Below are 26,120 nucleotides of genomic sequence, written 5' to 3' on the forward strand. Positions count from 1 at the left end.
CCCTGCCTAGGGGCTGGGCTGGGCTGGCAGGGCCCTGGGAGGACTTCAGAGAAGAGAACCTTCAGCTGGATCTAAAAGGGAAATGGGAGCTGCCCCAGGTGCAGGGCAGGAAGGCAGTTTTCAGTCTGGGGGAGCAGCCAGTGTAAACTGCACAGACAAGAAATTTCAGGCCCTTGGGTGGTCCAGTAATCCTCTGGCAACCCCCTACTTCCAGATCGCCCCTCTGCTGATCAAGCCAAAATCTACCGCGGGATTATTCTTCTTCCAGCCCGGTTCCCACCATGTCACTCTTCTGTTCCAATCTTTCGTGGCTTGAGATAAAAACCCCAGTATTTTGATTGGTGCCCAGGCACTGTGCAACCTGATCCCCACCTACTGGTGGGCAGATTTCTGCTATTACCCTTTAACCAGCGCAAGCCTCTGAAAACTCTCAGCCAGGGATTGGAAACTCAAAGCCTTGGAACTCCAGGCGCCAGAAAGGTGGGTGGTGCAGAGTGGATGACACATATGACAGCAGACTGCTGAGCTGCTCTGTGTGAGGACTCAGGGCTGTCCCGGAGCCTGTCCTAGGTTTGGTCCTGCTCCCAGGCCTTTGTCCAGCACGCACCTGATATGGCCTCCTCTCCTATCCATTTCCTTTCCTCTCTTCTACACTTGCCTCCCATGGAGACTTCTTAAAATACTTCTGGAAACAAACGCTCTCCTCCTTTCACACTAAAAAACAAATCTGTCTAAAACCAGGTTTATCTTCCTTTTTGAAACTAGCTCCTTCTCGGTTTTTCTGTCTCTGGGCACGGTCCTGCTCTTCTTCCAGTCATTGAGGTCTAAAAACACACATTCCTCCTGTCTTGCCATCACCGTCAAACCCTGTATGTGCAAAGCATAAAACTGCAGGCCATAGTAGTTGGAAGGCACTTTGGATATTGTCTAATTTACTGGCCCACAAATCCAGGCATCTCCTTTAGAGCAACCTTTATAGCAATCAGATCTCTGACCAATGATCTTCCAGATGATTTTTCATTCTTCTGTAATTGCTTAAAAATTATTTATATTGAATGGAAATCTGCCTCCCTGGGCCCCTTTTGATCTTCCTCTCCAGCCACACAGAATGGGTCTCATTCCTCTTCTAAACACATTTGTCATGGGATTCTTCACCTTCCTCTGCTTAAACATCCTTTCAGTATTTTTTTAAATTTTTTAAATTTTTTTTTAATTTTTTTTTTTTTTGAGAAGGATTCTCGCTCTGTCGCCCAGGCTGGAGTGCAGTGGTGCCATCTCAGCTCACTGCAAGCTCCGCCTCCCAGGTTCAAGCAATTCTCCTGCCTCAGCCTCCCAAGTAGCTGGGACTACAGGTGCCTGCCACCACGCCTCGGTAATTTTTTTTTTTTTTTGTATTTTTAGTAGAGACGGGGTTTCACCATGTTAGCCAGGATGGTCTCGATCTCCTGACCTCGTGATCTGCCTGCTTCGGCCTCCCAAAGTGCTGGGATTACAGGCGTGAGCCACCGCACCCGGCCCCTTCCGTATTTTTTAGGTGACTCCCATGACTATGTGGTTACCTCCTTTAACTCGTCATGGTTGTTCCTAATATGTAAACTGGGATGCAATTATATTCTGCTCAAATGATATTTCTTGGGTCTACTATGAGACAAGCAATAGGTCAAGGTAATTCTGGGCATGAATTCGAGAGTGAGACTGACTGGGGCCAGATCCTACCCCTACTGCCTACTAGCTAGACAATGTTGACATTCGGTGTCTTCCTTCAAGGCTATGGGCAGTAAAAGGCTGAGAACAGAGTAACATCCAGTAAACATTCAATAGATGATTGCTCTTTTTCTTTTTGCACTTAAAAATATGCAACATGAAAAAGTGCTAATGATTGAAACTGAGTGATGCACATTTGTGGGTTTATCAAACTTAAAAAACTTTATGTATGTTTGAAATTTTCTATAATAAAATTAAAATTTAAAATGTCATATTAATTAGGTGGGATACACCTATTTAATATCTGGGGATATTATAGCAGCTGGGATACAAAAACAGTAAAAAAGTTTCTGCCGTTACTAACCTCTGAGTAAATAGGGGAGATATACATGTAAACCAAGAGTTTCAGTGCAGCATTAGAAATGCAATGCAGGCTGGGCATGGTGGCTTATGCCTGTAATCCCAGTACTTTGGGAGGCTGAGGCAGGAGGATCACCTGAGGCCAGGAGTTTGAAACTGGCCTGGGTAACAGAGTGAGACTTTGTAAAAAGCAAGGAAGGAAGGAGAAGAAAGAAGGAAGGAGGGAGGGACGGAGGAAGGGAAAGAAGAAAGGAAGGAAGAAAGGAAGGAAGGAGGGAAGGAGGGAGGGGAGGGGAGGGAAGGCAAGGGAAAGGAAAGAAAAGGAAAGGAAAGGAAGAAAGAAATAGAGAAGAAGGGCGGGGTGCAGTGGCTCACACCTGTAATCCAGCACTTTGGGAGGCTGAGGCGGGCGGATCACGAGGTCAGGAGATTGAGACCATCCTGGCTAACATGATGAAACCCCATCTCTAATAAAAATACAAAAAATTAGTCGGGCGTGGTGGCGGGCACCTGTAGTCCCAGCTACTCAGGAGGCGGAGGCAGGAGAATAGCGTGAACCTGAGAGGCGGAGCTTGCAGTGAGCCGAGATCAGGCCACTGCACTCGAGCCTGGGCAACAGAGCGAGACTCTGTCTCAAAAAACAAACAAACAAACAAACAAAACAAAACAAAAAGAGAGAAAGAGAGAAGAAGGAAGGAAGGAAAGGAAGGAAGGAAGGAAGGAAGGAAATGTGGAGATGCATCCAAGCAATCCAGGTAGCTCAGCAGATGAATGCTACAGTGAGTGGGGCTGGAGGTGGAACCACAGGTGTCTTTTGTTTTGGACGTTACCTTCCACCCCTTGCTAGGAGTGCATTAGCTGACTGAATAGCCTGAATTGACTTGTGCCCATGTAGAAAGCCCAATTTGGGGTTTTTCACACATAATAATTTCTTGGGCTCTGGAGTCAAGGTGTCTGGATTCAAATCCCTTACTTCCAATGACTTAACCTCTTTGCGCCTCAGACTTCTTATCTCTGTTGGGGCCAATAACAGCACCTACCTTGTGGAATTATGAAATTAAGATATGGAATTGAGCAGAGCATTTGGCATTGTGCTGGGCAAGTTGTTAAGTGCTCAAATGTTGGTTGTTTCTTACTTCTTCACTCGGACTCCTAAATTATTATTACAAGTAACTCTTCTTCTATTCTGGAGTTTGTACACAATTATCACCCCTCTTTAACTCCCACTTCCAGCAAGCACATTCCTGCAAGACTTCCTTCTGATAGGAACTGGAAAGGCTGATTTGACAAGCTTTCCATTCCTTCTGCTACCTTGTTCCCTTGGGGAGGCTCCAAGTGACTGAGGGGCCTTTGGGCTGGAGGAGACAGTGGAACATAGGACAATGGGAGGGGGTTAAAATAACTCATGCTCTTGAAAAGAAAAGGTAAAGTCAGGCCTTGGGTAATGTGTAAGAGGGAGATGTTTAAAAATGACCCTTCCCTCTAGGGAAAGAGAAGAAAGACAAAAACTCCAGGCTCCACTTCTGCCGGTTTAGGGCCAGGCTCTGCTTTTTTTTGAGACTACAGCTCCACCTCGTGGCTTCACCTGCATGGGTGTCTGTCTTGCTGTAGCCCACACTATCACTGTCTTCTTATAAACAAAAATTTGTCCATAATTTAAAAACTGAATGCAATATCTAATTTATTTTCTAGGTCTGGAATGGTGGCTCATGCCTGTAATCCCAGCACTTTCAGAAGCTGAGGTAGGAGGATTGCTTGAGCCCAGGAGTTGGAGACCAGCCTGGGCAATGTTGCAAGACTCCCATCCCCACAAAACAATTTTAAAAAATCTGCTGGGCATGGTGGTGCACACCTGTGGTCCTGGCTGCTCTGGAGGCTGGAGGATCTCTTGAGCCCAGGAGGTTGAGGCTGCAGTGAGCTGTGATCATGCCGCTACACTCCAGCCTGGGAGTGAGTGGCAGCCTGGCAGAGTGAGACTCTGTCTCTGAAAATAATAATGATAAAAATTGGCCGGCCGCAGTGGCTCACACCTGTAATCCCAGCCCTTTGGAAAGCTGAGGCAGGTGGATCACTTGAGGCCAGGAGTTGGAGACCAGCCTGGCCAACATGGTGAAACCCTGTCTCTACTAAAAATACAAAAATTAGCCAGGCGTGGTGGCACACACCTGTAATCCCAGCTACTCGGGAGGTTGGGGCAGGAGAATCGCTGAAGCAAACCTGGGAGGCGGAGGTTGCAGTGAGCCAAGATCTCGCCACCGCACTCCAGCCTAGGCAACAGAGACCCTGTCTCAAAATTAATAAATAAATAAAAATAATCATAATAATTTACTTTCTCTATAGTAAAACACTAGAAACATTATGTTCATTCTTGTCCTAATGAGATTTTCATCTCGGGAAAGGATTCTTTTCTGCAGGAGAAGATACTGTTTTGAAATTGCATTTCAGTTACTTACCTAAGCATCTGGTACTCCCTCCTATTGTATGGAAGTGCCAGTTTCTCTCCTATAAAAAAACCCCTGATGTTCTAGAATGATACCTGCACAGGTAAGTGCTCAACTCATGTCTTTCCTCCTCTTCCTGCAGACACACAGCAGGGTGTCCCATTCAAACCTAACCTTGTTCTTGCCTCAGGGGTCCTCCCTGGAATGCTCACCCTGCACGCAACCTGGCTTTTCAGAGTCATTCAGAGCCACTCTAAGGGATCCCTTTTCACTGGGCCCTCTCAACTATAAAATCATCACCAGACATTTCGTCTCCCTTGTAACAGCTACACTCATCAGCGTAGCTGATTTCTCGTCTCCTTATTTCTCGTCTGCCTCTCCCAGCTACCATGCATGCATCATTAACATTCCACGTTTGTTCTCTGCTTTCTTGGCAACAAATAGTGCCTGCACCTCAGAGGCATTCAGTAGTTATTTGTTGAATGAATCAACTAATTCCATCTTTAAGAACTGGGTTCCGGCCAGGCGTAGTGGCTCACTCTTGTAACCCCAGCACTTTGGGAAGCTGAGGCGGGTGGATCACCTGAGGTTAGGAGTTCGAGACCAGACTGGGCAACAGAGTGAAACCCCATCTGTACTAAAAATACGAAAATTATCTGGACGTGGTGACAGGCACCTGTAGTCCCAGCTACTTGGGAGACTGAGGCAGGAGAATCGCTTGAACCCAGGAGACGGAGGTTGCAGTGAGCCGAAATCATGCCACTGCACTCCAGCCTGGGAGACTGAGAACCTGTCAAAAAAAAAAAAAAGAAGAAGAACTGGATTCCTCTGCCAGCACAGCAGCCCACCCCTTCGTGTGCTGGACCAGGGACCAGGGAATGAGAGGAATGACAAAGATGCCTGTGTCCCCCTTTAAGCTGTTATTTTGCAGGAAGCAGTGAGAAGGTTGAACATATAGACTAGCACGTTTTCGAGGCACTCACTGACTTTATTATTTAGCTCACTGAGCAGCTGTCCAATGAGGCTGGGTTTAGATTGTTTTGGGAAGAGATTCATATCCTTCTCCAATTACCTTTTCCAAGTTAGTTAGCCATTGCTGGTGGGTTCTCTCTACTATGTTGTGTGTGTGTTTGTGTGCTTGCACCCTGCCCCCATAACCCAGGTGTGGGCTGAGGAGAGGAAGCATGTTTTATTTCTTATTTTTATTTATTTATTTCTAAAATTAATTTTTTTTTTTTTTTTTTTTGAGACGGAGTCTCCCTGTATCACCCAGGCTGGAGTGCAGTGGTGCGAACTCAGCTCACTGCAACCTCCGCCTCTGGGTTCAAGTGATTCTCCTGCCTGGGCCTCTGGGACTACAGGCACCCGCCACCACGCCCAGCTACTTTTTGTATTTCTAGTAGAGACAGGGTTTCGCCATGTTGGCCAGGCTGGTCTTGAACTCCCGACCTCAAGTGATCCGCCCTCCTTGGCCTCTGAAAGTGCTGGGATTACAGGTGTGAGCCACCTCGCCCGGCGCGCGCGCGCACGCGTGTGTGTGTGTGTGTGTGTGTGTGTGTGTGTGTGTAGAGAAGGGGTCTTGCTATGTTACCCAGGCTGGAGTGCAGTGGCCCGATCATAGCTTCCTGCAACCTCGATCTCCTGGGCTCAAGCGATCCTAGAGGAAGGGCTTTTCGGTATGGACACTTCTTAGGAAATCTTTGCTGCTTTGGAGACTAAAAGAGCCCAAAGGCAGGTAGATGAGCCGCGGATACAAGCCTCCCTGTCTCCCTGTTGTTGCATACGGGTCTCACAGGAAACAAGTGAGGAGTAGGGAGGGCAGTGGGTTAGGAACAGCGAGGTCAGCAGATGGCGCCAGCCCCCAGGGCATGACGCGCTGGCCGCAGGAGCGCCTGGGAGTGGCCGCGAAGCTGATCCCCAAACAAAGCTGGAGCCAATGCGCTCTCTGGGGTCCTTCACATCCTGCCACTCAACGACCCGAAGGAAATCAGCTACTTCCTGGCTCTGGGGCTTCTTTTAGTGAGCCTCGTTAGCCGGTTTTGTTTTCTTTTGGGGGACGAGCGTGTGGTTTGTGACCTCTTTTTCCGTTGGCGCTCAGAGTCCAGAGCTCCCCGGGGTCCGCCCTGACCCGTGGCTCCGCCTGGCCTGGCTCCCGCGCCCAGAGCGGCGCTCACAGCTCCGTCGCTGCCTGCACAGAGGTCTGTCCTGGACCTCTTAGGTTAGACTGTCCCTTCCCTCCCTGTCGCCGCTGCTGTTTGGGGACTTGGAAGCCCCTCTGCAGAGGCAGGGGGCCTTGCCTCCGGCCCCATGTGACATCTTCCTTGAAGAATCGCTGCCTCACCCAGATGTCCTTTGGGTGGCGCAGTTCGTTGGCTTTGTAGGAAGGCTGGTTGCCAAGAACAGGGCTTTTGCTCAGGGCCCGCGTGGCTGACGATTGTGTCCTATGTGGGATAATTTAAAGTGTGCACAAGTCACTCACTGATCAGACGTCCCAGGGAGACGGAGGGGTGGGTGCACCTTGATGGAACCTCTTCTCCAGGCCAGCAGAGGGAGTGAGGGCAGGCCTGCCCCACCACGCCTGTCCCCAAGAACCCCGTCTTAAACCAGCTCATAAATCCCCCATCACTCCTTCCGTGTGTCCTGGCTTCCCTCCTCAGCTCGGAGCAGTAGACACTTCCACCTGCAAGGTGAACTATGCCCTCCTGTGCCAACCGACAGGGATCAGGGGAAGGTGAACAGAGGGGCTGCACCTCTGTCCTTTCCCCCCTACCGCCCCCCCCCCCCCCCCCCCCCGCCCACCAACCCCAGGTCAGATCTCCATTCCCACAATAAAGTGTACCTAGCGGGGTGCAGGTGTGGTTTAAGGACATTCTCCTGGCCAGAGCCAGTGGCCTGCAGTGTGGTCTTCTCTAGATGTCCTCGCTGCAGGCATAAGGCCATGGCAGGTGGCCAGGCTAGGCTCCCAGGGGTGGTCCTGCCAGGCCCTGCTGTCTATGATGTGTGGGGAGCAGGCCTGGAGGAACTAAAGAGATGCAGGGACAAACATTTCCCAAAGGCCTGATGACATTTACTGGATTCGGCTGCCTTCATAAGCCTGCATCTCTAGCTTTCAGTGTTTCTGGGGTTAACTTTAAAACAAAATCAAACCAAAAAAAGTTTTTATTATGTACTGTGATTGTCCACAACTCTTAAACACAGGGCAATGACAGTTTAATGCATTACCACATCTGCTCAGGATCATAGAATTCTCTACATTTAAGAGTCGGGGGGCCGGGCACGGTGGCTCACTCCTGTAATCTCAGCACTTTGGGAGGCCAAGGCGAGTGGATCACCTGAGTTCAGGAGTTGGAGACCAGCCTGGCCAACATGGTGAAACCCTATCTCTACTAAAAATACAAAAATTAGCTGGGCGTGGTGGCATGTGCCTGTAATCCTAGCTACTCTGGAGGCTGAGGCAGGAGAATCGCTTGAACCCAGGAGGCAGAGGTTGCAGTGAGCCGAGATTGCATCATTGCACTCCAGCCTGGGTGACAAGAGTGAAACTCAGTCTCAAAAAAAAAAAAAAAAAAAAAAGAACAGTGGGGCAGTAGGGCAGAATTCCTAGACCTCCTGGTAAAGCAGGGTGGCTTTGAGCCTGTAGGAAAGTTCGCTTTTCTGACTCAGTCTACTTTAAAGTGGCCTCTGAGGCCAAAAGGATCTGGTTGTCTTGCAGAAAGGGGCAGTGAAGTCACTGACTTATTTTGTGGATGAATGCTGTTGCTGGATGTCCTAGCAGATATATTCCTCATTCTCCACTCAGCTTTCTCCAGCTCTCTCCTCCTGCCCATGTTAGCCCTACCCACTTCCATTCACAAATCCACCTTATGGATGGCTTGAAAGGTGCTTGAGACTCATACCAAGGGGAATGAACACAGGCATCTCCCGGAAGAGAGCAGTCTGTAGAGAGAACATCTGTATTCCTGACTTGCGGACAGTGTGTGTCCTTTTATACAGCATCATCAAGTTCACGTTTCTCCATCTTTCTCACAAAGAAATCCTAAAAGACATTGAACATGCTTACGTTTAAAAATGGGAGGGCATGATACAGTAGGAAGAGATGGCATTTGTCACCCATCTCCCCACTTTCTATCGGTGGACATGGGGCAAATTTTCTATCCTCTTTGAGTCTCAATTCTCTTATCTGGAATATGGGGATAATGGTGCCTCTGCTGTGGGGATTGGTTGAGAAAATGGACAAAGTGCCTGGCATGTAAAGCACACATCAAATAACAACTTCCTTCTTTCCCCTGGACTAAAGCAGTAGGGAACTGAAGTTCAAGTTCAAGTTCTGCCACTCGCCAGCTGTGACCAGAGCACTTTGCCTCATCTCAATGAGCCCTGGGTTCCCACCCATGCATGAGTCTAAGGTGCCATTTTCCACGATTCTTGGATTTATTTTGTCCACATATCCTGCTGACTTCCCCTTCAGAAAAGGACTGAGGTGAATTTGCCCGGCCTGGTCTCCTGATGACTACTGTGATCCCCCTATTTGCTTGTCATCCCTCCTAAGCTTTGACACAGGTAAGTGGCAGGGATGCTAAATGACACTGCAGGGAGTGCAGGAAACTGGCCAGCAACCACCTCTTTTAGGTCCCAGCACATCCCCCATGCCCCTTCACTTCTGAGATTCTGACAGCCCTGACTGGGTGTGATGGAATGCACCTGGCAAGAACAGGGGACGCGCACTCTCTCCTGCCCCGCCCTGCCGTGTTCCTTCCATCCTTGCCTGTTTGAGTTTATTCTCTCCTTGAAGAGAGAAAATGAGGCAAAATCATCGGGTAGTTGAGTGGCTTTCTGCCTTCCTCCTGGAGTTTGTTAATCTTTCACATTTCCCCAAATCTTTATTTTATTTATTATTTGTTTATTTTGAGATGGATTCCAAATTTTTCAAATTTCCCCAAATCTTTATTTTATTTATTTATTTGTTTATTTTGAGATGGATTCCAGCTCTTGTCATGCAGGCTGGAGTGCAGTGGCACGATCTCGGCTCACTCCAACCTCTACCTCCCTGGTTTAAGCGATTCTCCTGCCTCAGCCTCCCGAGTAGCTGGGATTATAGGTGCATGCCAGCACACTCGGCTAATTTTTGTATTTTTAGTAGAGATGGGGTTTCACTATGTTGGCCAGGCTGCTCTCAAACTCGTGACCTCAGGTGATCTGCCTGCCTCAGCCTCCCAAAGTGCTGGGATTATAGGCATGAGCCACTGTGCCTGGCCTATTTAATTTAATTTTATTTTATTTTGTTTACTTATTTATTTGACACGGAGTCTCGCTCTGTTGCCCAGGCTGGAGTACAATGGTGCAATCTTGGTTCACTGAAACCTCTGCCTGCTGGGTTCAAGTGGCAATTCTCCTGCCTCAACCTCCCAAGTAGCTGGGATTACAGGAGCCTGCCACCAGGCCCAGCTAATTTTTTTGTATTTAGTAGAGACAGGGTTTCACCATGTTGGTCAGGCTGGTCTCGAACTCCTGATCTCAGGTGATCCACCTGCCTCGGCCTCCCAAAGTTCTGGGATTACAGGTGTGAGCCACCGCACCTGGCCTTACCTTATTTTTTTAAGAGACAGGGTCTTGCCCTGTTGCCCAACCTGGAGTGCAGGGCGCAATCATAGCTCACTGCAGCCTCGACTCCCTGGGCTCAAGCAACCCTCCCACCTCATCCTCCTGAGTAGCTGGGACCACAGGCACGCACCACCACACCTGGCCCTTCTTTATTTTATTGTGAATGTAGCTGAAAAACATTCCCCAGGAACTATCTCCTTTGTAATTTTTTGCAAGGTAAAACTACAAGGTATATTGAAGCCAAGCTCTTTGGGGCTAATTTACAGTACTGTTTAGGGTAACCTACAATAGGCTGGGCTCAGTTGAAACAAACTTGGGGGCTTCAGCTTGAGCAGATGGCTGAAACCTTCACACAGGGCTTCCTCTGAGCCCTGTAGTCTTCAGATCTTGGTTTCTCTCCTTCCTTCCTGCCCTTTTTTTTTTTTGAGGTGGAGTTTCGCTCTTGTTGCCCAGGCTGGAGTGTAGTGGCACAATCTTGGCTCACTGCACCCTCCGCCTCCCGGGTTCAAGCGACTCTCTTCTGCCTTATCAGCCTCCCGAGTAGCTGGGAATGCACCACCATGCCCGGCTAATTTTTTTTTGTATTTTTAGTAGAGACAGGGTTTCACCATGTTAGCCAGGCTGGTCTCAAACTCCTGCCCTTAGGTGATCCAGCCGCCTCAGCCTCCCAAAGTGCTGGGATTACAGGCATGAGCCACCACGCCTGGCCCTTCCTTCCTCTTTCAATTGTATTTTGAATGAATCAACAAGTGTAGAATTATTAAAGTTGTTGGAGAGGAAAAACGTCTAAATTGCTACCTCTGTGCAACAATTACAGTCTTGGGTCTTACAATGAATCTGCTTTTGTAAAGAGCTAGACAGTAATTGCTATCCCAGGGTGCAGCTGTTCGCAGCACAAAGTAGAAATAGTCAACATGAATATTATGGATAGATTTCTGCAAACCATCCTCAGTTTTCTTCCCTTCATTTAAAAGACATCTTTCTCCTCATGTCTTAGGTAGATTCAGAGACACATGAAAAGCAAAGTTTGCTTTTTAAAATAAAATGCTAAGTAGAATAGCACAAATGACTCTAAAATCAATGTATAGGTGTATTTCTTTTAAACTTTAATATATAAAACATACATTTCTTTTAACAGGGACCTTGGCTCTGATGGTCTCCATGTTTAGAATTTGAGTTCTTAAGTGAATGAGATCCAGAAAAAGCACTTTTTCAGAAATAAGAAATGGGCTATGATGACATTGTCAATTCACAATTGCTATAATAGAATATCAAAGAGATTAATTTGCTCAAAGTTGTAGCCCAGAGCGCTGGGATATAAATTCATGTTTCCTGGCCCCATTGGTTTTTACCAACAGCAACCTCTCAAGGATGCTCCTACAGCTTGCCTATGTGACATTTCTCAGGATATTCGAGCTGATAGTTTTTGGAAGGACAGGAGGGCATGGAGAGAGTTTCAGGTATGTGAGGTTTGCTTCTTAAGCACATTCTGGCAAACCTCGGGCCACGTTTTACTCTGGGTCTCCACCAGCGTGCAGACAATAGCAGTGTCCCTTTGACCTGCTGCCGTATTTGTTTGTGATGGCCCCTGCCTCTTCGGAGCTGCCGCAGGACCCGCCTCATTCAGATGGAAAGCAAATGGCACTGGAAGAACGTTTCATCTCCAGCCCCAGACAAGCAAAAATCTCATGCTTTCATACCAACCCCTCTGGGGCTTTCATCTCTGCTCCAAAAATATGGACAGCTTCAAAAATTCAAAAATCAATTGGAATGGAGCCAGCTCTGTCCAACGGGTTATTAATGGCCCTGGAGCTGACTAATCATATTTGCACAGTCTTTTGGTAAACAGCTTCAACAACAACCAGGGTGGAAAAGAAAACACACACCCCATCCAATCAAGACAAACTTCAAGTATTGATTTCACCACCTCCTTCTCCCCTGCTGCCACTTTTGAAACAAATTTAGAGTATGACACCAGGGTCATTGATCATTGCCAAACCCCCACGTCACCAGGTCCTGACTATGTTCTGCTGGAATAGTACATTGCTTCATTTCGCTGGAATAACTTTTCCAAGATTTCCTGAGGCAGGCAATATAAATCGCTGGATCCCGGGGAAGACGGCAGGGAAAGGATTATCTGGTTGGGCTCGGGTACCCCAGGTAGCTCTTCCTGACTGATCACTTCTCAGGTGCCGCATAAACCTCCACAGGAGCCGTGGGTCCTCCCTGAGCCCTGCAAACACACCCCATTCCTGCCCCAGAGTCTTTACGGAGAGGCTTCCAGGTCTCCATTAAACTTCTTTCTGCTTTAGCTTCTGTTCTGTTTGTGGGAAAGACAAGGAGAACCATGAGAGCTATTTCAGAGGGACCTTGTCTCATCAGTCTACACCCTGGGCTTGCTGCCCTGCCAACTTAAAAAAAAAAAAAAAGATTTAGGGCCGGGCGCTGTGGCTCACGCCTATAATCCCAGCACTTTGGGAGGCCAAGGTGGGCAGATCACGAGGTCAAGAGATGGAGACCATCCTGGCCAACACAGTGAAACCCCATCTCTACTAAAGATACAAAAATTAGCTGGACATGGTGGCACGCACCTGCAGTCCCAGCTACTCGGGAGGCTGAGGCAGGAGAATTGCTTGAATTCAGGAGGTGGAAGTTGCAGTGAGCCGAGATTGTGCCACTACACGCCAGCCTGGTGACAGTGTGAGACTCTGTTTCAAAAAAAAGAAAAAAAGGTTTTGGTCCTTACTCATAGTGACAGAAACAATGACAACCTGGTGACACGCAGACATCAATTTCCCCCTCTCTTCGTTGTTTTAAAATGTGATGTTCCTGGCTGGGCATGCTGGCTCACCCCTGTAATCCCAACATTTGGGAGGCCGACATGGGAGGATTGCTTCAGCCCAAGAATTTGAGACCAGCCTGGGCAATATAGTGAGATAAATACATACATACATACATAAAATGTTTTGTTCCAACACAAATTAACTCTCTAATTGTGCAACATCCTCTCCAACCCTTCACTTCACCTGCATGTGTTTCAATGATTAATAAAACTGATTAATAAAGCAAGAATAACCTTGTTTTTTCCTCTTTCAGATGTTTTTGTCTCCTATTTGACTATGCTGTCACCCTAGTGATTGAGACTGAGGACACTGTCTAGGGCCCACTATCCAAGTAATGACAACGGAGAAGGGGTGAGAGTAGGGGTGTTATTGACAGACGGATATGAGTTCATTTATTCATTCAACAAACCTTCACTGGGGGCCTGCTGAATGCCAGGCATCGTGCTGCCTAACTGTGCCACTCACCCAACAGCGGCCATGGGGTGGGTTTGGACTGGTTCCTTAAGCCCCAAGCCATGGCTGCCTCACCTGAAACAAGGCAGACAATGCCACCTCTGGGTTTCTGTGAGGGCTTAATGAAAACTGTCACAGGGCCGGCACTCGGTAGTGCTCAATACATTTTTGTTTCTTTTTTCCTTTGGGCCCAACACAAGGGAGGCAGTTTGGGAGTCTAATGTAGATTCATGAACCCTCAATTTGTTAGTCAAATGGACTTTGTAGAGACCTAGGCACCCTCTTACACTTATCAGGGTATAAAAAACAAGTCCTCTCACCCCGCTCCATATCTTTGAAAAGTTTACTTTAGCTGGGCAAACACTGGGTATCAAAGAAACAAATAAGAGAAACACAAAAGTTCAGTTATTCCAGGTAGAAGTTAATTAGACAACTAAAGTCATCAAATGGCGTCTGGACTGTCAAGTTTTAGGATAACTCAGCGGGAGTAGTCTTGCGTTAGGAATCAGGAGACCTGATTCTGACCCCAGCCAGGGTCACCACTTACTTACAAACACAAAGAGAGTGACTTTGGACTTCACCTCCCTGGCTCTTGCAAACTTCTCTTTATCTGAACAAGGAGGAGTTCTAAGGTGCTGGAGGGTCTAAGAGCCATCCATCCCTTCCCCACTTTCCTCCTTCCAGAACATCCCCTGCATACCTCCTGTGAAACTGAGGCCAGTAAGAAGTGACTGGTCCACAACAGAACTCACATCGAAGGCGAGATGGGGAAGACACATGTGGATGCTGGAGTTGTCATTTCTATTCTGGCTGTGACATAGGAAGCTCTTAAAATGACATCACTGTTCTGTGAACCCAAACTAGGACCAAGAATCTCTGTTAGTGTTTTTCTTATGGCTTTCAGTTCTGTTCTATTGTAAAAAACAAAACAAAACAAAGCAAACCCCGCCCCCCCCCCAAAAAAAACAAACCAAATCAAAACAAAAAATGATGAGGACAGAGATGCCACAAAGAGCTTCCTGGGGCAGAAGAATCATCACAGATACAGCTAGGGTCACATTGCCGGGCAAGCGTCAGCACCACAATAGAGATTCTTTTTTTTTTTTTTTTTGTGGTAAAATATACATAACATAAAGGTCACCAACTTTGCACCCATTAAACAACAACCCCCGTCCCCCTGCCCCTGGTCACCACCTTCCCACTTCCTGTCTGTGATTCTGTTGCTAGATGCCTCACATGAGCAGATTCCCATAGTGTTTGTCATGAGCAGAATTGCATAGAGTTTGTTATGAGCAGATTTGCATAGCATTTGTCATGAGCAGAATCACATAGTGCTTGTCATGAGCATAATTGCATAGTGTTTGTCATGAGCAGATTCACATAATGTTTATTGTGAGCTGATTTGCATAGCATTTGTCATGAGTGGATTCGCATAGTGTTTGCCATGAGCAGAATCACATAGCGTTTGCTGTGAGTGGAATCGCATAGTGTTTGTCGTGAATGGATTCGCATAGTATTTGTCATGAGCAGATTTGCATAGTATTTGCCACGAGTGGAATCACATCATATTTGCCATGAGTGGATTCGCATAGTGTTTGCCATGAGCGGGATCGCATAGTGTTTGCCATGAGTGGAATCGCATAGTGTTTGTCGTGAATAGATTCACATAGTATTTGTCATGAGCGGAATCACATCGTATTTGTCATGAGTGGAATCGCATAGTGTTTGCCGTGAGTGAAATCGCATAGTGTTTGTCATGAATGGATTCGTATAGTATTTGTCATGAGCGGAATCGCATAGTATTTGTCATGAGCAGATTTGCATAGTATTTGCCATGAGCAGAATCGTATAGTATTTGTCATGCTGTGACAGTAGCCATGTTCCTTCTGCTGAGGGTGGGAAGGAGGACTGAGTCCACCTGCAACTGAGGCTCCCACCGGACCAAGCCATCCATGGGGAAGGAATTAATCTGTGTGAAGGTTGCTGCTCTACTTTATCCCAACAGCATCAGCCCAAAAGTCAGCCCCAGGGAATGTGGGCTGTTGCCATGGAGATTCTGCCCAGGGGTCATCTCTGTGGTCCACAGAAGGAAGAGGTTCTGGCGGCAAACCCTTTCCTTAGTGCTGGGGCCTCTAAGGGACCCCTTCAAGTCCGAAAACTCGTCCTGCCCTCTCTCAGCCTTGCAGGTGGCGCTCTCTCTGCCCATTCCCTTCACCCTTGCTTGCCTGGCCAGTCCTCCCCACCCAGGAAGGCCTGATTTAGCTGTTGCTTCCCGCAGTAGCATCCTATGAGCTTTGGTGCCACCTCAGTTACCTCCATGGAATTCCTAATGATAAAAAATTGTTCCTTTACTGATCAGTCTCCCCCAGCAGAGCGTAAGCTCATTTTGGGCAGGTGCAACTGCTTCTTCACCACTCACCTCTGAGCCTGGCAAGGGCAGACAGCTGTTTCAGGTCAGGCCCCCCTCTGGAGTGAGGGCTGGAGGGCGGGCTCTCGGGGGGAATCCGCAGGGAGGAGAGGGAAGTTATCCAGGGAAAAGCTAAGCAAAAGTGTGGTTTCAGATGAGTCTAACCTGACCTGATTCCCCTGAAGAGTTCTGGGACCTGAATGCACCACAGAGTTGTCCCGCCGTGTGTTGGGGGCCAGGTTTTTGCACCTGTATGAGTCAGTCATTGGGTACAACCTTCCAGGCATAGCCAGATGGTGCAATGCCCTTTGCAGAGGGCGGCTCTCTGGGAAGTCGGCAGCTGTGTCTGCAGCCGGCACTCACACAACTGGGGTTGGGGGGGCGGTGGGAACCAAGAGCATCTACTACAGCACAGGTGAGTACTTGTTCAATGAATGCTTGTCAATAGTAATGACGAAAACAAAATTAGCTGCTAATGATGAAAACAAAATGAGCTGCTAATGTTCACTCTGTGCCAGCCTCTGTGCTCTTTTGCTTACACCATCTCATTCAGTCTCTACCATAACCCTATGAGGTAGGTGCCAATTGTATGAGGAAACTGACGTCCCACAGAGCTGAGTGACTTGCCCAAGATGCACAGCTAAAGGCTGGCAATGTCCAGGCTCAAACCTGGATCTCCTTGCCTTGATCCCAGATGATAGGCATGAATGTTAAAGTCCAGGAAGCACTGTAGGGGGAAGCACATTGAGACTTTTTCCCTTCCTCTCTCTCTGAAAACAACTTTTGCTCATGTTATTTCCTTTCGCCAGCTTACTTCTGTGCAATGTGGGCCTGTGCTAACCTGCGAGGTTGTTAAACTGGTAAAAACATTTAAACAACACCTTGATCAAGTGCCGCCTCCTCCCAAGTAGCCTTCACCTTTCCTTCTACAAAGCTGTCCCTTTAAATACCAAAAGTGTCAAATGGCTGCAGGTTGACTTCCTCTTGGGTCCCCACAGACAGAGTCCTTGACACAGGTAGACTTAGGGTCAATGAGAGAGCAACCCTTACACCCCTGGACTGCTCCTCTATTTCTGCACTTCGGCCCATGGAAACGTCCTGGTCAACACTTCCTTGCTGCTTTATCTTTCAGAGGTCCCAGGCCACCACAGTATTTGTCCTAATTAGAGTCAGTTTGCTTTGCAAACCACACTCGAGCTCTCCTAGACACCGAGCAGCTGCTCCTCTGACGTCCCCACCGGAGCCCTTGTTTGCACTGTATGTTGTCAGCAAACAGACCGCCTTGAACAAGCCACTTGGGAGCGCTCCTCACCCAGGACTGGAGCAGCAGGCACATGGAAAACTCTCCCGGCTTTTCCTTAACAGACGGCTACCTTGCTTCATCATTTCGAAAAATGATAGCAAGAAATAAAGCACTCATACAAACATGTACAAAGAGGTCATGGAGAGTGGAAAGAACAATAATATACCCACCAAGGAGCAGCCTCTTGGCCCTTGCTCTCCCAGAACATGTCTTTCTCGGTAGGAAGAAGTTTAGCAGAGGATTATGGAGATGGTCTCAGCAACAAGACTGCCTGGATTTCCATCCTGGTTCCTGCCCCAGGTGGCTTAACCTCTCTGCAGTTCGGTTTCTTCACCTGTAAAATAGGGATAAGAATTCTGTTGGAAGAATTAAATAAGCTAAGAAGTATGAAGTACTTGGAACAAGGTCTGGTACACGATAGACTCTCTCTAAATAGTAGAATTTATTTGTCTTTCTGCTGTGTAAAAGCACTGAGTGATGAGGTTGTTGGCATTGGTGGTGGTGTGTTATTTCCAGAGTAAGGTCCTTCCAGGCAGGACATCAGCAGGGTGAAATGCTTGTCAGTACTTCTACTTCACAGACATAGCAGAGACTTTGGCTGGAACAGGAAGACAGTTTCTGACAGAGAGGCTGAGGAGCGATAACAGCTGGCTGCCCCAGGCCTCTGGCTCTGTGCTCACTTCTGTTGTATTTATCCCAGTTGAATTTACCCCATCCTTCCCCATCACATCCCAGGGACCATTTCCAGACCCAGCAAGACGGTATGTGTCTGTGTATCCCACCACTCCTACATTTGTGCAGCTCAGAGGGTTTCCTCATACATTCTCTTGTTCTATCTTGCAGGTACCAGATGGATACTTGAGTGCTAAGCTGGTTGTCCTCGGGCCCTTCATGCCAGGCTCCCAGCGGCCCTGCCCTCTGAACATCAGGCAATGCCTCTCTACGATACATAGCCTTAATCAGCAGCAAAATAAAATGGGGCTCATTGAATAAGGCTTACAAAGATGATGAGCTCCTGCCTGGGTTTGCACTGCCTGCTGTGCGGACAAGCCGCATCTGTGGACTCCTCCTTAGTCAGACCAAGCTGCCATCTTTCCCTTGGCTCCGAAGGTGTCCTATGAGCTGCCACAGCTACTCTAGGAATGCCCAGCAAAGTCCTGACTTGGCAACAGGGACCAGGGATGGAGACTTTGACACATCTCCGGTGACTCTTCTGGAAAGGAGTGGAAGATCTGCCGGTGAGCGATAGAAGCATCACACCCCGGTTCCCAAACCCAGTCCCAGACATTCTGGTGCCAAGACGTGTCACTTCCTGGCAAAGGTGAAGGGAGGGTCAGTTTCTCCCTGCTGTTCCTGATTCCATCAGCTCTTGACCCACAGAGCAAACATGTGCCCAGCCTCTGCAGCGACAACCAGGTGTTCTCCTGGACTCACCCTGGCCCAGACCCGCTCGGTGGAGTTGGCATCTGCCGTGAGCCTCCCATTTGATTTGATGGTTTCCATTTAGTAGGTATTTGTAGATGCAGCCAGTCCTTTGAAGAATTATTATGCTCATAAAGTGCAGAAAAAATGGTATAGCCCCACCTACTTCTCAGTTTTCTGAGGCTCGGGAATCAGCACGTTGTTTTCCCGATTTCGCTCTAGGCTTTCTTCACTCCCTTAATGAGCAGTAGGGGTCGCTGTGTAGCCACAGAACGCCTCCACGAGGCTCCAGAAATCTAACTCCACCTGCCTCTGGGCTGGACCAGAACACTTGGATGAAACGGCCGAGTCACCACATCTTCACAAAGTCAGGGGACACATTTAGCAGGATCTTTTCTGATTGAAATGATCAATGGCTATTTCTATGTTGCTGAAGTGAAAATGAATATAGTGGTTTGGGTTGGAATCACTATGTTGATATAATACATATATAGTGATATAAATGACTATATTGATATAAATGATATTGCCACCTACTCGTTATGCTACTGAATTTCCTCAATTAGTTTGAAAATTGGTCTGTTTTCCCCAAATAAGCTTAGAATACAGTTTTGTTTTGTTTTTAGACAGAGTCTCGCTCTGTTGCACAATCTGGAGTGTAGTGGCGCACGCAATCTTGGCTCACTGCAAACTTTGCCTCCCGGGTTCAAGCAATTCTCCTGCCTCAGCCTCCCAAATAGCTGGGATTATAGGCATATGCCACCACACCCGGCTAATTTTAATTTTTAGGAGAGATGGAGTTTCACCATGTTGGCCAGGCTGGATACGAACAGAATATACAGTTTTAATTGCATGTGTGTATGTGTTTAGATACTGATAAGAAAACATTGTGTTAAAAACCAAGTATCGCATTATTCTGTTTTTTTAAGACCTAGATTTACGGAAGATAAACATTAGAAAACAATATTCAGCAGTCTTGTTTCTAGTTTTAACATTGACCTAACGTGAAACAGAAGAAAATTTGGGATCAATAATAACAACACTTTGGTACTAACCACAAAACAAAAAAAGTTGAAAAAACAAAACAACCCACACCCTCAAAAGATAACTATGTAGTATGTACGAAAAAAGTGAGTAGAAATAAAATAAAATCAGATACTATGTGGGAAAGGGCTTTGTTGTCCATACATTGCCATAGTTGGCCCAGGCAAGGATAGTGGCAATTGAAACACTTTCTAAGATGCACAGCCCTGCAAGTCAGCTTTTGGCTGGTTTCCTGGGTATTTAACTTGGAATTGGACAACGGCCCTGGTTGCTCCTCACAACCCCTACCACCTCTGTCCACCAGGGGGCTTCACTCTTTTCCGCTTGGATTCTCTTTACTTCCTCCACCGGTCCCCAACTCCACTCACCCATCCCCCCGTAGATTCCCTCCACTCTCCCCATTTCCCTTCTTGTTTCCCACCTGATCTACGATCTAGCCATTAAGGCTTCGGGGAGAAACATAGGAAAATCAGCACAGCCCACCAACTCCACTGCCTTGAAACTGCTTCTGCGTCTGTCAGCCCGACTGCTTTCCACAGTATGGCAAATCCTGGGCGTTCAACAAATATTGTGGACCACCACTACACTAAAACCACCAAAGAAATATGATCAAGGCTGCACAAAGCAGTGCACTGAGGATCCGCTGCTAATGAATTTGGAAAATTTAAAAGTCACAGGCCAGGCATGGTGGCTCAAGGCTGGGCGCGGTGGTTCAAGGCTGGGCGCAGTGGCTCACGCCTATAGTCCCAGCACTTTGGGAGGCTGAAGCGGGTGGATCACGAGGTCAGGAGTTCGAGACCAGCCTGGCTAATATGGTGAAACCCTGTCTCTACTAAAAATACAAAAATTAGCTGAGTGTGGTGGCACACACCTGTAGTCCCAGCTGCTTGGGAGGCTGAGGCAGGAGAATTGCTTGAACCTGGGAGATGGCAGTGAGCTGAGATGGAGCCACTGCGCTCCAGCCTGGGTGACAGAGCATGACTCTGTCTCAAAAAACAAAACAAACAAAAAAACTACACAGATTGAAACCATTTTCTAGTGTCCAGTTCTGTAGTATTAGGTAGATTCCCACTGTTGTGCGACCATCACTACTATCCATTTCCAGGTCTCTGTTCACCCTGTGGAATGGAAACTCTGCAGCCATGAAACAACTCCCCATTCTGCAGTCCCTGGCAACCACCATTCTACTTTCTGTCCCTATGAATGTAACTACTCTAAGTATTAAATGAGCCAAACTCATTAGCAGTCAATCCTCAATGCACTGCTTCACGAAGCTTTGATCATATTTCTTCGGTGGCCCCAGTGTAGTGGCGGTCCTCAATATTTGTTGAACGCCCGAGATTTGCCACGCTGTGCCAGACAATCGGGCTGACACATGCAGAAGCAGTTTCAATGCAGTGGAGTTGGTGGGCTATGCTGATTTTGCTGTGTTTCTCCCCAAAGCTTACTACCTCGTGCGAGTGGACAAATACAGTATTTGTCCTTTTCTGACAGGCTTGCGTCACTTAGCATAATATCTTCAAGGTTCTTCATATTGTAGCACGTTTTGGAATTTCCATCCTTTTTCAGGCTGAATAATATTCCATTGTATGGACATTCCACATGTTGTTTATTCATTCATCCATTGATGGACACTTAAGTTGCTTTCACCTTTTCACTGTTGTGAATAATGCCGCTATACATATACACATGGGTGTACAAACATCTGTTCGAGTCTGTGCTTTCAGTTCTGTTGAGTGTATACCTCAAAGTGGAATTGCTGGATCACATGGTAATTTTAAGTTTAATTTTTTGAAGAATCATCATACCATTTTCCACAGTGGCTAAACCATTTTACATTCACACCAGTAACGTACAAGTGTTCCAATTTTAACAGCTCCTCAGCAACACTTGTTATTTTCTGTCTTTTGATAATAGCCATTCTAATGGGTGGAGTAGTTCCTTCATTTTTTGACTTCATACTTTTCTATTTCCTCTTTGTATGTCAATGGTTTTGTAATATCGTCTTCTATAGAGTGTCAATTCAGTATTTCTTCTAGCACAGTGGTTGGGATTTATAAATATGTGACTTCACACAGACATATCCACCATATATGGCACTACTATAGACTTCTGTCCTACAAACTCAGAAATCCTGATGAACACTTGACTGTCACAAAAAATAAAAATAGTCGAGGCATGGTGACTCACACCTGTAATCCCAGCACTTTGGGAGGCTTAGGTGAGAGGATCACTTGAGCCCAGGAGTTTAAAACCAGCCTGGGCAACACAGTGAGATCTTGTTTCTACAAAAAAAATTTAAAAATTAGCTGGGCATGGTGGCCCGTGCCTGTAGTCCCAGCTACTCAGCAGGCTGAGGCTGGAGCCCAGGAGGTCAAAGCTGCAATGAGCTATGATCAAGACACTGCACTCCAGCCTGGGCAACAGAGTGAGACTGTGTCTCAAAGAAAAAAATGATTAAATAAATAAATAAATAAAAATACAATGCATTTGATTTATAATCATTGCGTTATTGAGTATATCCCTGAGGGAGAAACCTTCTGTTTAGACCCAGTGTCATTGAGGACTGACTTCTCCACTAAAAATTTTACGCCTGTGATTAGAAGAATGTTGTACCTTGGGCCTTGATGCTGGGAACACTGTGCAGGGGGAGCAAGTACATTCTGGAACCCATTCTTATAGCACAACAGCTGGTGACAACTGTGCACAGAAGTGACTGCGAGCCACACAGATACGTCTCACTAACCCAAATTAAGTGTATCCCTATTCAACTTTCTCTTAGCAGGATCCCAAAAATGCCTGTGCCCATTCCAATGCCACCCAATACTAGGTAGGGGCAATGTGTGTGTTCTTTTTCTTATCGATCTGTGGCTGTTCTTTATATATTACCAATATAAGTCCTTTATCATTTTTATGTATTACAAATATAGTGTTGAACTGTGTGGCTTGCCTTTTCACTCTTTTTTTTTTTGACAGAGTTTTGCTCTTGTTGCCCAGGCTGGAGTGCAATGGCACAATCTTGGCTCACTGCAACCTCCACCTCCTGGGTTCAAGCAATTCTCCTGTCTCCCACCTCAGCCTCCCCAGTAGCTGGGATTACAGGCGCCTGCCACCATACCCAGCTAATTTTTTTGTATTTTTAGTAAAGACAGGGTTTCACCATGTTGGCCAGGCTGGTCTTGAACTCCTGACCTCAGGCAATCCACTCTCCTCAGCCTCCCAAAGTGTTGGGATTACAGGTGTGAGCCACTGCGCCCGATCTGCCTTTTCACTCTCTTAATTGTGTTTTTGATGAACAAAAGTTCTTAATATAGTTCAACTTATCTGTTTTTTTTTTTATGGTTAGGGATTTCAGTGTCCTGTTTAGGAAGAGTTTTCTCTACCTCAAGACCAGGAAGATATTTTCCTATTTTCTTCTAGAAACTTTATTCATTTACCTTTCACATTTAGATGACCAATCCATCTGCAACTGATTTTTGTATATGGTATGAGATGGGGCCAAAATTTATTTAAAAAAACAGAAATACCGATAACCAATTGCCCTAATACTAATTATGAAGACCATTTTTTCCTCTGTCCTCTGAGCTTCGAGTTTTGTCATAAATCCAGTTTTGTCTATGTATGTGTGGATTTATTTCTGGACTCTTTGGGTTTTTTGTTTGTTTTTTGAGACAGAATCTGGCTGCACACCCGGGCTGGAATGCAGTAGTGTGATCATGGCGCACTGCAGCCTTGACCTGTGCTCAAGCGATTCTCCCATCTCAGCCTCCCAAGTAGCTAGGACTACAGTCACATGCCACTATGCCTGCATTTATTTATTTTTTATTTTTTATTTGTAGAGACAGGGTTTCGCCATATTGCCCAGGCTGATCTTGAATTCCTAGGCTCAAATGATCTTCTTGCCTCAACCTCCCAAAGTGCTGGGATTACAGGCATGAGCCACTGTGCCTGGCCTGTTATTTTTCTATCCTTGCATCAATACCTCTCGGTCTTAATTACTGTATGTTTATAATAAGTCTTGGTTTCCAGTAATGTAGAAACTTCAATTGTAATCTTCTTGATGAATGTCTTATCTATTCTCAGGCTTTTGTATTTCCATATAAATTTTGGAAACAGATTGTCGATTTCTAAAAAAAAAAAAAGCATGCTGGCATTTTTATTTGGATTATATTGAATCTATAGCTCAGTTTGGAAAATAAGTAATTTAACTTTTCTAAGTCCTACATTTCTCTTCTGAAAAAAAAAAAGAAAAAATGCTCACTGAGCAATTTTTAAACTGGAAAAAATCACTATAGAAATGCTGGATTTTTATTATAAAATGAGAAGGAACACAGGCAAGGACTGGGGCAAAGTCAGCCTACAGTGGATTTCCAGAAGGTTGGAGTGACTCTGGAATCTGGTTGCCCTCAGGCGGCACTGGCCCAAGTTGCTGGAGCACGGGCTGTTCGGCTGCCACTGGTTAGGAGTCAGGCTGGCTTCTAACTGAAGAGGCTTGAGTCCGCAAGAAGAGGCTGTGGGGTTTTCCTGCACCGTTGTTCCCATCCCATCCCCAGGGGGGCGCCACATTCCTTCTGATGATTGTGTGTTTGCCTTCCTGCATCTTTTTCTTTGTAGACTGGAAACTGCAGAGCAATCACATTACCTTTACTTTTCAAATGTGTCCACTGTGTGTCAGGCCCAGCTCTGGGTGGATTCACCTCCCCGCTTGTTCTGTACAGAATGGCACACTTGGAGAGACGACCAGATGTGCCAATGGGGAAAGGGCATCAAGACAGTCTCTCGTGACCCCCCACTGTCTCTAGGGTCCCCCTTCTGTTCCCTGGAGCATGTCCTGAGCCAACCTAAGGCCATTTGTGTGTTCATGTGACCAGGGCATAAAGGGGACACAACCTTCTTTCTCTGGAGTCAGCCTGTTAGCAAACGCGAGGGTCTGACACCCCCTCTCTCCACACTCCCAGCCTCAGCCTGCCAGTTCCAGTGGTTTCTTTCAAAGCTTTCACTGCAGGCCCCCGAACAAATACTTTTTTCCCAAGAGGCGTCCCCAGGCTGAAACAAGGGGAAGTAAATGTGACCCCACTGCATTGCCTCCCACAAGTCATTCTGCCTCCTTCATCCTGTCCCGGTCTTTGTCCTGTCCTGGTCTTCAGGGAGCCCCTGGGAGGGAGACCTGTGTCTGCAGTGGCCAGTGTCTAGCAGAGGTGGTGCCTCTATCCAAAGCCATGGCCCACTCTCCTGAGTGCCGAGTAAGCCCCAAACAAACCTTGGAGAACCTTCCTGTTTTCAGGTGCCCCAGGATCCCTGAGCACTTCTTCCCATCTAGCCTCCTAAAGGAAGCCCAGTCGGGGGTGCGTGGGGGAGGGGTGGTAGGGGAGTTAGCACCCTCTTGAGAAAAGCGGCAGGCAGGCAGCAAAGGAGAGAAGGATGCTAGCTGGAGTCTGCTCAGCCCAGTTGCCTGAGGAGGGTCCTCAGTGTCCGCAGCGGAGTCTAGATGTCCCTGCAATGGGCAGAGCCCCACATTGGGCGGGGCGGAGCTGGCTTGGTGAAGAATCCTACCTGCCTCCACCGTTCCCTGAGTGCTGAGTGGCATGTGGGCTTTGCCGGGATGACTGAAGGAACAGAACAGGACCTGTGGTATCCTTCTTTATCCCAGCCCCGCTGGACCCGGCCCCTATGAGGCAGTGTGGCAGGTGAACCCCCAGAGGACACCCTCAGACCCCCTTCTCGTTCCTGGGGGTGGGGGACGTGCAGTAGCCTGAACCCAGGAACATTGGGACTCCTACCTGTCCTATCCCCCCCTCCTATAGGAGCAGCCAGCCCCAGCTGAGGGGAACCAGATGTGAGAGTCGGAAGCACACCCTCACCCTCCCTTCCCAGCAGCTGGCTAGAAGGCCTCTCTTAAAAGGCCTGGGTACCTGGCTGTGGGGGGTGGGAAGGAAGGAAGGGAGTTGGAGAGAATTAGACAAAGGAAGCCCACCATAAAACCAGCAGCAGGTCTGTAATCATGAGAGCCCTTTGTTTAGAGCCAGTTTAAACAAGTTGTGATCCTTTGGAAGGGGAGGCCATAAACCGAGGGGGGAAATAAAAGTGTTTACAGCAGGGGAGACCCAGGTGCTGGGGGATTCATTTGGCCAGGATCAATGCGGGAGCGGGGCCGGTGTGGCCTAGCTGGCCTGGGCTTGGAGAATGGGCTTCCTCTTAGTGCCGGGCGGCTCCAACATCACAGACTCAAACCCGACGAGGGGTGGCCCTCTCTACCCACACCGGCAGTCGAGTGGCAATCCCACATTCCAACCTGGGGGCATGGGGCAGGGAGCCCGGGTCTGCGCTATCTAGAGATTAATTGCCTGGGGCCGCAGAGCTTACAGTCAGCTTCTCTGCTTCTCTACAGATTCCTTCATAATGGACTTGAGGGAGTTACACTAATAAGAGGGTGTGAGGACAGTTGTTTCTCACAGACATGCCTCTTAGTCCCCACTTACCAGGCTGGGAAAGTTAGGGTTAGGGCCCGAGGGAGTAATATGGTTATATCTGACATGTCCCCA

This window comes from Pongo abelii, chromosome 14, assembly GCF_028885655.2.
Source record: "Pongo abelii isolate AG06213 chromosome 14, NHGRI_mPonAbe1-v2.0_pri, whole genome shotgun sequence".
In the NCBI taxonomy this organism is placed as follows: Eukaryota; Metazoa; Chordata; class Mammalia; order Primates; family Hominidae; genus Pongo; species Pongo abelii.